The sequence below is a fragment of the Pterocles gutturalis genome, unplaced genomic scaffold (genome assembly GCF_000699245.1).
Source record: "Pterocles gutturalis isolate BGI_N339 unplaced genomic scaffold, ASM69924v1 scaffold12590, whole genome shotgun sequence".
In the NCBI taxonomy this organism is placed as follows: Eukaryota; Metazoa; Chordata; class Aves; order Pterocliformes; family Pteroclidae; genus Pterocles; species Pterocles gutturalis.
This window is the reverse complement of record NW_010143578.1, coordinates 1-11583: the sequence shown is the minus strand read 5'-3', so window position 1 is coordinate 11583 and position 11583 is coordinate 1.

The following is an 11583-nucleotide window of genomic DNA, read 5'->3' as shown; positions in this document are numbered from 1 at the left end:
TGAGTTTTACACACACATTTTCATGAGTCTTATCTGACATTCATAAATATCAGTGGAAATTTAACTCTTTTGTAGGAAATCATATTACACTGTAATTCATGTAATATTCATCTAATATTTTAGAATACGCCGAAGGCTGTTGGAATGGTTTTTAGGATTTTTTAGCAATTCTTGTCAGTCTCAATAAAATAAGGAATGGATCCATATAGGAAGCTGTTTTTAACAACAAAAAAATGTTTTCAGCTTGTTTCAGAAGACCGTTTGGAAAAGTATGAGCAATGTTTTTCAAGTGGTTACTGAATCTGTGGTTTCAGTAGGTACTGAGGGTTCTGAATCAGATCCAAACTTTGTAATGCAGAATCAACTTTGTCATAAATTCAAATACACCAAGGTCCAAGAAGGCTTAGTGCTAAATCCAAGTATCAGAATGAAGATCCATCTTTAAGTTTGAGAAAACCCTAAGGTCTGATTGACATCTCACAGTGTTGTCAATAGAGGGTGCCTCCGTAAAAGGCACTAATATAAAAAGTAAACTGAATGAGCTAATGTAAAATCAGTATAACAGCAAGAGAATTGGGTACTTTTTTACATTAAGGTTTAAATAATTCATTTTCTTCTTCCATTTTTGACATCTCAGCCGAGCTGAGGTAAAAATGTGGGCCGAGAAGACAGCTACACTAGGTAGGCAGCCAATTAAAACAAAATTTCATAAAAGAGCAGAATGATTTTTCAGGACAGGCATCATTATTTTGTGAGCACCAATATAGCTTCCTAAATGTCTCACAGATGCAGTCTGAAAGAAATTGCATCCCCCTCCCAGTAAAAATATCGTAGCCACCTCAAAGAAGAGACCATCTGGAGGCTTACTCACTTTGGGGGATGCTGAGTTAATTGAGTCAAAGTCCAAGTAACTCTTTAGGAAAGACATGGTGAGGAATTGCAGTAGATTCTAAAGTGATTTTAAGTAATGTATCTCCAAATTAATTTGATTCAGTATTGCTATTACTTAATCAGTTGATTATCACCGTATTTGGGTAGCTTAGCCATAGGTCAGAGCTTGTTTTGAAGGACTGCAAAAAGGAATTTGCTGAATACTGTTATATGTATTTACATTAAAAAATCAGTCAAAATCCAGTAACATTTCAATAATTAAATCAATACAGTTAGTTACAATGTGCCCTGGCAATCCTCTTTTCAGACTAGTATAAGGTAGCTTTCAGGTAGTTTAAGAATGTTTTAAGCTTGTTCTCAGGTAGTTTAAGAAAATAATAATAACACACCAAAAGGTGTAAGCACAAACGCCCACCCAATATACTTGGGAATAATATGGGACTAACAACTCTCTGGTTCCTAGCTTTCCTGGCTGCTTTTCTCCTGGGTTTGCTGGTTGCTGTTGGGAACAGCTCTGCCTTTTCAAACCTCTATACATGTTCAGAACTGTAATTTTTCTGACATGTTTTGAGAGTTTTTGTACTTCAGTGTGGCAACACTGTGTTGAGGGTGTGCTAAAATCTTTCAGTTGAGAGATCTCCAGTATAATTTAAAAAATTTACAGATCACTCCTCAAGCTGCTGTCTACAGGCTGGAATCTTGTCAACCCTGAGCATTGTAGATCCCTTGTGTTTGCAATCTCTGTGCCAAGAATAGACAGTGTAGAAGAGAGTCTTCTGACTGAGTGCTAGTGCAGGATCTATTGCTTGAAATCTTCTTCTGCTTGTCACTTTCTATTGCCACCTTGACTTTTTATGTAGTATGAAAGGAGTAAGCTTTGCCCTATCATTTGCATATTGCTCTTTTCTAGCCTGAGACTTCTCTTTGCTTTTTGATTCTTTCTTTACCCAACAATACTTTTTTTCATTGTTTTTATCCTGGATAAGTTGAATTGATGCTGTCCTAGTGACTGGAGATTTTTGTGTCTCAGACCTTATTATCCTTATCCTTGAAGCTCTCCCTTCCTCCATTGTTATAGTGGAACTATTTGTCTGCATGTATTTACTCCTTGACTTTAGTAGAGCTGAGATTGTTAAAAATTGGGCAGATTGGGCCCTTTCCAGTTCATGTGAAGTTCATACCAAAATAACTGGGTTTTCGGAAGCTAAATATTTTTAGAATCATAGAATCATAAAATCGTAGAATAGTTTGGGTTGGAAAGGACCTTAAAGGTCATCAAGTTCCAACCCCCCTGCCTTGGGCAGGGACACCCTCCACTAGACCAGGTTGCGAAAAGCCTCACCCAGCCTGGCCATGAACCCCTCCAGGGATGGGGCATCCACAGCTTCCCTGGGCAACCTGTTCCAGTGCCTCACCACCCTCTCAGTGAAAAATTTTTTCCTAATGTCTAGTCTAAATTTACCCTCTTTCAGCTTGTAATCATTGCCACTCATCCTATTCCTACCCTCCCCGATAAAGAGTGTTTCACCATCCTTCCTGTAGGCCCCCTTTAGCTACTGGAAGGCTGCTATTAAGTCTCCTCAGAGCCTTCTCTTCTCCAGGCTGAACAACCCCAACTCTTTCAGCCTGTCCTCACAGGGGAGGTGCTCCAGCCCTCTGACCATCCTCGTGGCTCTCCTCTGGACTCTCTCCAACAGGTCCAATGATAATGAAAGCAAAGCTCCAAAGATGTCTGTGGCAGAACATGTTTTGACTAGCACTACCAAGTTGCATCTGAATAGCACCTAAAGACCAATCCTGACTTCCTTACTTAGCTGTTGACAGTGTACAAGTCTTACACGAGCAAATGTCTATCAAAGTCCAAGAGGTTTAGTGCTTGCGAGTACTAAATAAAATTCCTAAGAGGGTGACAGCTGCCAGGTTTGCAGACACCCAGAGTTAAATTGGTACCCTTAAGGAATTAATGAACTAAGTTGTGTTTGAGGATCTATGTCTTATTGCTTCTGGGTGATGTCCCTAAGTGGCTTAAAAAAACAGTCTTAAAACTATATTGTGATCCCAAATTGCATTTAAAAAGAAAAATCAGTTTCATCCTGCAGATTGTGATAACCGGGCAGTTAGTATAAGAATGGGAATTAAGAGAGAAAAGTTAATTTCTCTTTGCTGCCTGAGAATGCTGAAACCGAGGAGCGGCATTGGCTCCTAATGGTTGCTGTGAGTGTGACTCTGCTCTTTCTCACATTAAGGTTGCCACAAAAAAAATCAAGAATATTTTCCCCAGTGAGAGAAGGCTGACTCTGTAAAATGGATAGAGCAGTTAGAGCTTCCAAATGGAGGAAGAAAGTGCAGAGTAGCCATAGTAGCTGAAATCCCTCTATTACTGCATTATTTTCTACAGCAGTCTAAATGCAAAGAAAATTCTGCTCTAGTCTTTTAGGTTTTGCAGCCTTCCAGTCTTTCCAGGATTGAAAAAGTTGCTTCTTATTTCATTTGGCTCATTCAAAAGGGGAAAGTGCTCAACTCCAGATACATATGGCTCACAGTACCTTTTGCTTATCCCTTCCCTAGACTTCAGACAGGGGGCTTGTCTTTTTATCACTTAAATATTTTCAAGTAAGAAGTGTGATGTTTCCTGTGTCCTGTACACTGCCTAGTACATAGTCACTATGGTGAGAAAGACATAGAATTAACTGTACAAGTCAGAGAAAATCAAAGCACAACCTATCTGCAGTCCATAGGTGCACCCTCCTCTCGTCCAGCCTGGCTTCCTCCACAAACTGTAAAGTGTTCTGCTGAATGAATGCAGCCCTAGTCCATTGTTCAGACTGAAGGACCATTTGCAGCACAATAAACACTCCTAAAGAAAACCTGGGTGCACAGGTGGGAAGTTACATAGCAAGGTCTTATCCTGACCTGAAGATGAGAAATAAGGAAACACTACCCTTCCGCCTAAACTGAAAATTGTATTTCAGTGATAACCTAGTGGAGCCAAAGAGCTGTGACACTTTCCAAGATATCTGTTCAGGGGCTTTGAAGGGCTGCTATTTAAAGTACATGTATTTTTTCTTCTTTTTGTTCACACAAACTATGTAAACCCCATAGCACTGGCCAATCATTTGTAGAATGGGGAGGAAAGAAGAAGAAGAAAGGAAGCCATAAAAAAACCCAAAACAAAACAAACAAACAATGCCAAATGGTAGAGCAAGAATAGGTAGAAATGGTAAGAGACATAGTGACTTACAAGAAGCAGGCTGGAATGAGGGAATGAGAGCAGTAAGAGTGAAAAGACGACAGAGCGGAAAAATGATACACAGAAAGCAGGTGGGAATGGAGGAAGGGGGAAATCAGGAGATTCTTGCAAAGAAGGAGAAAGGAAAGGCCAGAAGAAGTAGGAGATGGGAAGGGACAGAGAGGGATAGTAAGGAATCTGGGACATCCAGAGTGAAGAGGAAAATGGAGGAAGAAAGGGAAAGAAGGAAGAAACATATGGTGGAGCCAGAACAGAGGAATGAGAGAAACTTGAAGCAAGATAATCTATGGAGAAAAAGAGACAATCACAGGGAAAGCAGGGGTGTAAAATTAGAAAATGAGCAATGGAAACATGAAGAAAAGAAGAAGGGTATCATGAAGGCCTCTACATCAGGTGGAGTAACGGTATCAAGAAGGCCTGTGCGTCAAGTGATGGACTTCTAGATGTCGGAGTTAAGGTAGATGAACCTCACTTAATATGTAAAAAGAAATTATTTTTTCAAAGTTTAGGGGTTATGACACAAATATAAGTGTTTTGTAGAATATACAAAACGTCATGATTTTTACAAATATTGAGCTGTGCTATGTGTTGCTTTGTAAAAAATGCCAAAGTAGAATCAAATACATCAAGCTGTTGTGTAGAAATTAGAAAAACAGAAACCTGGTATTTTATGAAACAGGCAGGAAAAAACAGTCTTATGTATGCTATGACCTAGAAATCTGTGAAAGCTATTGTGACCTGTGTCCAGCCTTCACTTTATATGTTATTCAGTGCAAAGGATGATGTCACAGAAGGATTACGTCTAATCCTGGATGAGAAAGCCTTGTGATGACTCAACAAGGAGCAGAAAAGAGGAAGCTAAATCAGCTTAAAGGCAGGTTTTATGGGTTTGGATGGAATCAGCATTTTGAACATGTGGTCATGCTTTGCACACAACAACGCACTCTGTTCCCAATGATACTCTGTCTACAACCTTACTGTTCCTGCCTCCCATTTCAGCATGCTGTTGGCCCAGTCTCTGGCTGCCACTAACACAGAATAGGAGACCGTGTTCTAGGATCAAGACAAGGATAATCTTAATTAACAGTAGAGCTCTTTGCACCACATAAGTCTCACAGTGCAAATAGCCAATAGACAGATCAGGGCAGTTGTGAAGTTGTCATAGAGTGAAAAATGTGTCTGCTAGACAAACCAGCTTAAATTCTCAAGTTCCTTTGGTAGCCTTTGAATCTTCTGTCTAGGAGGGCACAGACATAGTGTTTGCTCATCTGCTAAGTGGTTGGCGTGGATTACCCACTAGTTCCTCCCGCCCCAGAGCACTGCTCAGCCCAGCTGAATGGTGGCAAGAGGACAAGTCTTTCTGGAGAAGATAGGTCTGCAATTAGTGTAGAAGCTATCAATGAGCCATGGAACCTCTTTGCAACAAGCCGTTTAGTTGGACCTTCACTTACATGGGAATCAGCTAGGTGGTAAGGTGCTCAGGGCACCACTGGGTCAGCCTCACCTGAATCAGAAGCAAAACGTGAGTGATCTGAGTGTAATCTGAGGTGGTCACTACAAAGTGGGCCTATTCTCATCAGTAGTACTGAGGAAATCTTTCTCATACTGAAATGAAAGCAAGCCATTTGCAGAGATTTATAGTACATTTAATTTAAGTTTTGTTGGAAAAGTGCTAGAATCCTGTTTGAGGAGGTAACAAATGGAAAATTACTTTGCAGCTCATTATGGTTCTGATAGATATTTCCTTATTTATATATTTACTTTTAGAAAGTATTACAGAAGTGAGTGATAACTGTTGCAGAGATGATTTAGTTTCTGTTTCATGGGGGTACCTTTTGAAGGTTTTCTTTAGGTTTTAAGCAGATTAAGAAATGGGGACTCCAGTAATATATCCCAATGTAATGTTTCTTTACTCACACTGTGGTTTTCAGTCTCAAAAACACTTACATCATTGAAAAGTACCATTTAGGTAAAACAGATTTTTAAAAAGCTTACAGCTTTATTTCAGAAGTTTTCTAGACAGTGTGGGGGCTGCTGTATAAGTTCTGTTTGCAACTACTAATTAAAAACTTTAAATAAGAGGGCCAAATCTAACACAGATGTAAATCCCCTAATGTAGACATAACAATTGGAAAGGATTTGGTCCATTTTTTTCAGTGCTGGTCATTCAGCTTTTAAATGACTATTGCAAGGCTTGGAGGTGTAAGAAAAGAGTACAGGAAGGAGAATCTAGTGCATGGAGAAAAATAACAATTCTTCCCACTTAGGAAGTATGCAATTACACAATATTTCACTGTTAAAATATCGTGTAAACTGGAAGAAATGTAGATACAGAAATCAATGACAAAGGTTTTCTGACAGCTCTTTGTCACCCTTTGCATAACAACTTTGACATCTCGGTCACTTCTCAGTGGACAGTTGTCAATCCAACTGTCAAAACCACATCGCAACTCGAATAGCTTTGCTTAGAGAGTCTACAGGTCTCAGTGTGAGGACACGAGGGAATCCCAGCACCCTGGGCACATGGAGAGGAAGTCACACTGTCCTCATGTGCTCCCCTGGCAGAGCATAATAAATGGAGCCAGCTCAGTGACTGGTGACCGTTTTCTCACAGTGGAAAAGTGTTGTGGCAGAGGAGTCTCTTTTCTCTCCTCTATCCAGTTTCAGAGTTTTTTCTTTCCTTATCATAAGTTTCTGGCTTTTTGGAGGAGACAGCATGAATATTCATCAGAAATTGGTAAATTGCTGTGACAACATTTAATAATCCCTCTTATAAAGCCTTCTTAGGTTACTGAACCACTGTCTCCTCTCTAAGTATGAAGGACAAAAAGAGAAAGAAAATTCAACATCATGTGTTTCCAAGAACAATCTGGAAGATATTTTGGATCACTGATAGTAAAAAAAAAAATAATTTAAGAATCAGAACAAGGGCAGATCCACAAAGGGACTTGGGGTGATTCAGTAGAGTTGAGGAAGTTCTGGAGAAACTTGAGTGTAGCTCAAGGTAATTATGATCCCCAAATCCTGTGCTCAGCTGCAGCTAACCCAGTATAGATACCTAAACTTACCAGGGGCCCCTTTGTTTGATGTTAAACATTACTATTATGAGAATTAAGTTCTGCACACCCCATCTCAGATTGCCCCAGTATGAGAAGATCAGCAGCTGGTTCAACACTTGGTCAGGTTTCAGAAATAGGAACTTTCCCTTAAGTGTCTCTTTAACTTGTAAAATATTCTCAGAACATTCTTAGCAAACACAGAGAACAGTGTTGCTTGAAAAACAAAATTATGCATATTTTTGAAAGGAACCAGAATGGATTTAAAAAATTTCTTCATAATATAGGATAACGTTTCGAATGCTTGCAAAAATTGTGAAATTTGGTCTCTAGGCCTTCCTTAGCTAGACTGAGAAAGTTCAAAGCCAAGCCTTTCGTTTATTGATTGAGGATCAGAACTCTTCGGACGCAGGTTGTTCTGTCATTCTTATGGCATCTTTTTGATCTGAAGCAGGAATATGTCACATGAAAAAAAAAAGACTAACAAAATCAAAAAGGAGGCACAGTAGGGGGCTCAATCCTTAAAATTAGAGACTATAAAATAAATATCCCAGGGAGAAGAAAGATTTCTTGATTCTAGTTATCATTTCCAGGAACATTTGTTCACTTTATCTGGTGACTACTTGGTATCAAAACAGGAGGAGAAATGGGTTTTAATTCCGACTGTCTGAAGACGAAAAAGAAACTTGATGCTCATTCTTCTTGGATAAATATCTTTGTGTTGGGTTTGCATGGTAAGGAATTTTTTTTGGGGGGGCTACAGGAGTGGCTTCTGTGAGACAGTGCTAGAAGCTTCCCCCATGTCCAATAGAGAGAATGCCAGCCGGCTCCAAAATGGACCCACCACTGGCCAAGGCTGAGTCCATCAGTGATGGTTGTAGCACCTCTGTGGTAAAATACTTAAGACGGGGGAAAAAAAATGGCTAGGAAGAGCAGCTGGAGGAGAGGAGTGAGAATATGTGAGAAAAACAACTCTGCAGACAGCAAGGTCAGTAAAGAAGGAGGAACAGGAGGTGCTCCAGGCCCTGGAGCAGAGATTCCCCTGCAGCCCATGGTGCAGCCCATGGTGAGGCAGCTGTGCCCCTGCAGCCATGGAGGGGAACGGGGGAGCAGGGATCCACCTGCAGCCCGAGGAGGACCCCATGCTGGAGCAGGTGGACGCCCCAAGGAGGCTGTGACTCTGTGGGAAGACTATGCTGGAGCACACTCCTGGCAGGACTTGTAACCTCATGGGGGACCCACACTGGAGCAGTTAATGAAGAAATGTAGCCCGTGGGAAGGACACACGTTGGAAAAGCTAATGGAGGACTGTCTCCCATGGGAAGGACCCCACACTGGAGCAGGGGAAGAGTGTGAGGAGTCCTCCCTCAGAGGAGGAAGGTGCAGCAGAGACAATGTGTGATGAACTGAGGGCAACCCCCATTCTCTGTCCCCCTGCACCACTTTGGGGGAAGGAGGTAGAGAAATCGGGAGCAAAGTTGAGCCCAGGAAGAAGGGAGGGGCAGGGGAAAGAGGTTATAAGATTTGGGTTTATTTCTCATTACCCTACTCTGATTTGACTAATAATAAATTAAACTAATTTCTCCAAATCGAATCCATTTTGCCCATGAAGGTAATTGGTGAGTGATCTCTCCCTGTGCTTTTCTCAACTCACAAGCCTTTTTTCCTATTTTTCTCCCCCCATCTTGCTGAGGAGGGGACTGATAGAGCAGCCTGGTGGGCACTTGGTGTCCAGCCAGTGTCTACCTAAAAATCAAGGCTTGGACATTCCAAAGTTTTTTTCCGGCAGGGCCATTCAGTATGTTGTGGAAAGAGGGGTACAAGAAAATCCATTAGCAAAAAAGTGCCTTCATAGCCATCAGCACATTATACTGTGCTATATCTTACATAACCAAAATCTTAAGTAGAAGAATTCATGTTTTAGAGTGACTTTACTGCTCATCATGTGAGATAATTTGGGTACAAAACTTTTGTCTTAAGACTGACAAAGTCAAAGCAATTAAAATTAGTATCTATTTTTTCTTCCATTAGCCTCTCCAATAAAGTGCTACACTTGCTTATGGCAGGAGATTGGGATCACTGTTCAACTGGTGCTAGATTAAGCTGTTCCAGAAATACATCACAGGAAAGACCAAAGGGACAGGATTAATTTCCAATTACTCTGTTCCAGGAGGTCTGCTTCCACTCCCAAAATCTCTCTGATCTTAAAATGAATCTGCTGGTGCTGAGTGATGATCCTCTTAGGCAGGAAGGACTGGAGGATTTGAGACATGGGACAGAAAGGACTGAAGACAGTAGGGTGTGAGGAGGAGGTTAGGTTTACCAGTCTGGGAAACATTTTTGTTTGGGTCCTGCCAAATATTTTTGTCTGGGCCCTGATGTTAGAGCAGAAACGCATACAGGAGAACTGCATTCCTGTCTCCATGCAAAGAACAGCCCTTCCCTTATTCTCTGTTCATATCGATTACAACAGCCCTGTTTGGACTAAATAACCCAGAGAACACCTCTAAAGTCATGAACGACATGAATTCTGAGTGATCTGGGGAGTTACTGTGCCATATGAAAATTCTCTACGTGACTGGTGGTTTGAGAGACTGAAACTTAATATTTCTGAACTTGCTTCACGCAGCAAGAGTGCCTAATAAATCCAAGTTTAAAATCAGACACTATTCCACACAATGACATACATTACTTTCATCTTAGCTGTTTCCTTAAATATCTCTGCTCTGTAGGAAATTGGTCCTAAATCCTGTCAGATCCCAGATCCTTCAGTAGATGGCCAGATAATCCTGTTCTCCGTATGATATGAGCATTGAATTTGCATAAGTTCATGTCAGCACACATTAGTGCTCTATGTTAGCTTTAGTCTACTATTCTTTTTGCTCACTTGAAGTCCTGTCCATAATGCACAGTTATTTACAAACCACTTGATAAAGAAGTCACGGTACATATTTGTGTCGGCTGATAATTCTTTATCAGTGATGGATGAAGATCAGGTGTCATTTCTGATTCTTTTGGATGCATCAGCTGCCTCCAGTACTGTTGACCATGAACTGACCTGCACTCTGGCAGTCTGGCAGCAAGGACAAATGGGATGAGTTGTGGAGCTCAGAGCTATGTGCAGCTTTGCGCCCTGAAGCATGCTGGCAGTGGGTTGAAGCGGGGATATCTTCTGTCAAAAAACCACAGCTGATTCTTCATTTCACAGCATTTTTGTTAATATGTTTACCTATTAACATTTTGTTAATGCAGCTTTAGCACTTATCTATGTCTCTGCTTGCTTGTCTCATAAATTTTAAAAAATGCTGTAAGCTTATACAAAATGTTTTCTACAAATATTTTCCCCCACGGTCTTTTGCCTTTAGCTCATACTTCCTCCAACAGCCTCAAAAAATAAATGAAAAAAAGCTGTACTCCATATAGTGTGCTCAGAAATGCCACCCCCCCTACTCCCAACAAGCAGGCAGAGAAGCTAGTCTCTGTTGGACTTAGGCGCGATGGGGCAGGTTTTATAATCAAAGATGGAGGCAATTCTGCTAGATGGCTCCTCTTGTCCTTGTTGGTTCCATTGCCAGTATAGCTGTTGTTCTCAGCTGTGAGATGTTGCAACACACTAGTTTCCTCCGTTCAGTCAGAATTTTGGGTTATGCACAGCTCCCGGGGCCTCTTCTGTACTACATATTCCAATTCAAATAACAGAGGAGGAGAGAAGGGAAGCCTATACTTTTTTGCCTTCACTTCTCTATTCTCTGTGGGCAGCAGAGACATTACCTCCAGTTGCCTGTAAGTTGCAGACCCAAAATCAACAGTCTGAAGTCCACCTGGAAATAGTTTCCAACTACTCAGACATGGGTTTGAGCACTACCTGTGTGTACAGCTCCTCCCAGGATGTCTGCGTGAGCCATCAGATGAATTTTTTTTCCCAAGCTGAGAAAGGCATGAATGGCACCGATAGCACAGTCTGAAGGGAGCCAACTTCTTGATCCAATTCCTGTGGCAAAGCGTGTTATGCCATGTCAGCTCAACCATGGGAGGAGTCAGTGTTAAGACTACTAGACAGGTGCAAATATGAGATAAATAAATACAAGCTTCTCTACATTGTATTTACTAGCCTCCTAGACACAATTAGTCAGAGAGGTAGGTAGTTAGGTGAAGAGATAATTCAATGATTAATAGCAAATGCCCATCAGTGCAACACAGGCATCTTGTGTATGAGGACAGGAAGTTTTGCCTTTTACAAAGGGGTGCAGTAGAGGTACTTTCTTTTGAAGACTCAGTTACATGTCAGCATAGCTCTATGGTTAGACATGGCCTATGAAATCCTAGATGAGTAAAACACGGTTAAATTCATGCCCTCTGCCAAGAGAAATAAGCCATTCCCTCATG